General features: G+C 38.6%; 1 pseudogene; it reads left to right on the top strand.

Annotated features, from left to right (window-relative positions):
- The first annotated feature begins 1513 nt into the window (after window positions 1–1513).
- Window positions 1514–2383, top strand: LOC122744078 (annotated as a pseudogene).
- The last annotated feature ends 1517 nt before the right edge of the window (window positions 2384–3900 follow it).

The raw sequence follows: 3900 nt of genomic DNA, 5'->3' as shown, positions 1-3900 counted from the left end.
AATAATGAGATTGTATTACCATTTGCTTTGCTGCTGCATCCTAGGAACCACCAAGTCTTTCTATTTGACTTACAGTTTGATAGATGTTTCCCTCTACTAGAATGTGAGTTTATTGAGGAGAGAGATTGTCTTACTTTTCTGTTTGCATCACCAGTGCTAGAACATGGCTTTGCACATAGTAAGCATTTAATAAATACTTTAAAAATTCATACATTCATTAATTTATTGAGATTCTGGGAAAAATTGACTGCATGGCATATTTCCTTATTAATATAATTCTCTTAAAGATAAACACATATACTCTAAAAAGAAAATTTTGTTTCAAGACAACCTGAAACTTTATAGTTCAATCCACTACCATGTACCTAAGAACAATTGAGGAAAACAATAGAACAAATGCAACATTCTAAACACAAAATCTTATAGTTTATTAGTTTAGCATTTGCTTTTACTTACATTTTTTTGAGGAAAAAATATCCCACATTGGCCCAGCCTCTGAAAATGTTTGCTTTTCCCTGTATTCCAAGTCTATCAACTCTCTGACAGAAGATGAATGGCTTGTTTCATCTTCAGTCTTCTGAACTTATGGTCCATAATTGATTTATTATGTTAAAGTATCTCAGACATATTTTTCTCTCTGACATTTCTTTATATAAATTGTTCTTCTAGTTGTTCTTCCTCTGTATGAATTCATAAAATTTTCTCAGTTGCCCCAATGCTGTCCATTTCTTCAATTATTATGGCATAATGTGTATTGCATTGCATTTAAATACCATAATTTACTTAGCCATTTCCCAATAGAGACTCCTTTCATTTCCTTTTTTGCCTCTATGAAAAGAGCTTTAAAACATATACTTTTTAAAGAAATTGATAATTTTTCTCTTTATTTGATCTCCTTGGAGGTATAACCCTGGTAGTGGTGCCATGAGGTAGAAGGGCATGAAAAGTTTAGTAACATTTGAAACACAGTTCCAAACTTTTTTTTTCATGATGGGTGGACCAATTCACAGCTCCATCAGAGTACCAGTGTAGTTAGTTTCCAATTGTCCTTCCAATGTTTATGGTATACTTCTGTTGTCTTTGTCAGTCTCTGATGGAAATGAGGTAGGTAGAACCTCAAAGTTACTTTATTTTTCATTTCTCTAGTTATTAATTATATAGAGGATTTTTATATCATTTTTTATAGATTGGGTTTTTTTTCTATGAAATTGCCTGTTTTTGCTCCTCCACCCCTCCTTTTCAGGCTGTGCCCATGGGTGGCTCTCCCCTACCTCCAACCCTCCACCTGTAGCCCTGGGCTGTGTCCCGTGGCCGCCTTCGGGAATCCCTTGCGGGCCCTGACCCAAACCCCTCCCCGCAGTGCGTGGTCCCGTATGCAGTCCGTGCCCCACTTCCGGGGGAAATGGGCCTCGGCAGGGCGGGATTGTAAACCAGCTCCTTGGAATCTAGAACCCCGGCTTCAACGGTCTTCGGGCGGGGCGGGCAGCCCTTGATGGATGTATCCGTGGAAACTGCCTGCAAATTAGCTCGAAGATGGGCATACACTATCAAGGGAGTTCCTAGATATAAAGCTAAGATTGTTTTTGCAGCTGGGAATTTCTGGGGTCGAACATTAACTGCCATTTTGAGTTGATCAGATCCAACAAGTTATGATGGCTTTGGGCCATTTATGCCTGGCTTTGAGATTATCCCCTACAGTGACCGCCTGCCCATGAGAATGACCTCCAGGATCCCAATGTGGCTGCTTTCATGGTGGAGCCTATTTAAGGGAAAGCTGGTGTCATTGTCCCTGATCCTGGCTACCTTTCTGGAGTGAGCGATCCCTGCACCAAGTACAAAGCTTTTTTTTATTGCTGATGAAATGCAAACTGGCCTAGACAGAACTGGCAAGTGGGTTGTTGATCATGAAAATGTCAGGCCCGACATCCTCCTCCTAGGAAAGGCCCTTTCTGGAGGCTTATACCCTGTCTCAGCTGTGTTATGTGATGATGAGATCATGTTGACCATTAAGCCAGGGAAGCATGGGCCAATTTACGGAGGCAATCCCTTGGCCTGCAGAGTGGCCACTGCATCCTTAGAGGTTTTAGAAGAGGAAAGGTTGGCACAAAATCACGACGAGATGGGTAATATTTTCAGAAAAGAACTGATGAAAGTGCCTTCTAACATAGCGTCTACAGTATGAGGAAAAGGATGACTAAATGTTGTTATTAGAGAAACAAAAGAATATACCGCTTGGAAGGTGTGTCTTTGACTTCGTGACAATGGGCCTCTGCCCAAGCCCACTCATAGCAATATTGTTCGGTTGGAGGCACCCCTCGGGATCAAGGAAGATGAGATCCTAGAGGCCGTGGAAATCATCAGCAAGACCGTTTTATCTTTTTGAGGATTGTTTGTTTTCCATAGTGTAGTGTAGCTGGCCACACGATTTTTCTGAAGATTGTTCATTTTGCATCGTGTAGTTGGCTCTAAGCAGGCTACGGTATATTTATGTGCTGAAAACCTCCACTCAGGGTGAGCATGATTCACTCCCACATATCTTAAAGAACTTTTTTTTTTTTAGTTCATATAGATTAGAACAAAAATGGAATCATATTGCAGTTTGCTGTTTATTGTAACAGAAGATCCTATAGAATTAACTGATCATCTTCTTTCTAAGCTATGTGTCCAACATCTTTAAAATGACAGAAGTATTAGGCCACTGAATCTGAAACTGGGTAATGTGTGTGTTGTGTGTATGCGTTTTTATCAACTTTGTCTTGGGTAGAAGAAAGGCACAAAAAACTTTTGTATTTGAAACCTTGATTATTAGGTGGAAAATCTGCTTAACTTCAAGTGAGAATCAAGAAAGTCCAGAAGCATGACCAATCTGGGGGAGATGTTTGGTTCATGAACTTGTTCATTGCAATGCCTAAGACAGGAAGTCAGAAGCCAACCTGAAGCTCACCAACGCCAGTGGCTGGGGATGGAGGCGGGGAGGGGGTGGCGCAGGCATGATCTTTATTTCTGTGGGACTGTTCCGCCATTGGCTGCCATTCTGTAGCCTTTTCTGATACTTTGAAATTGTTTACAAGTTAAAATAAAGCCTAAAACCCTTTAAAAAAAAAGAAATTGCCTGTTTTTAACCTTTGCCCACAAATGTCATGTTATTGTTTTACAATATTAAAAGTTGTTATTAATTATAAATACAATAACCTATTATAAGAAATGATGCCATACCAGCTAAAATAGAATAGTGCTAAATAGAATTGCCTCATCTGATCTACAACATGATAAATTGAATTAAGGACAAACTTACTAAAATCCTTTAGAGCATAATTAGCTCCTTGGAGATAAAGACTGTTTCATTGTCTTTGTACCTTCTTGTACCTATTATAGTACCTTGTTCATAGTAGGTACTTAATAATTGATTATTTACTAGAGTCCCTGGGATCTTGTAGTTGTATATATTTAAGAGATTTTTGTCAGGATCATGAAATTGTATGCAGGTAAGGCTTAGTTCTCATATCTACACTTCTGATTGTTAGCTCTCCAGACTCAAGGTTGCACTTTTCTTGAATCACCTAGGTTTTTTTGTTTGTTTTAAACTTCACATGCCATAGATATTTTCAGTAGTTTGGTAAAGCATACAGTAAACTTCTCAGAATATTTTTAAATAATTGAAGGAAATTATACATTAAAAGTTAGTAAAAATAAAGATATTTTCCCCCATCCAAGTTCACAAAACTCTTGAAATCTATCCATGATACCCTTTGGGGGGGTCCTATGTACCCCAGGTAAAGAACATCTGATTTTGAGGTAATAAGATTCTAAGTAACTGATTTGCTGTAACCACATGGGCCCAATTTACAAGTCACAATGCCAATTATTCATTTACAATGAAAAAATAAGTACTGAGTGAAT

Source organism: Dromiciops gliroides, chromosome 2 (genome assembly GCF_019393635.1).
Source record: "Dromiciops gliroides isolate mDroGli1 chromosome 2, mDroGli1.pri, whole genome shotgun sequence".
Lineage (NCBI taxonomy): Eukaryota > Metazoa > Chordata > Mammalia > Microbiotheria > Microbiotheriidae > Dromiciops > Dromiciops gliroides.
This window is presented reverse-complemented; position numbering and strand designations above follow the sequence as displayed.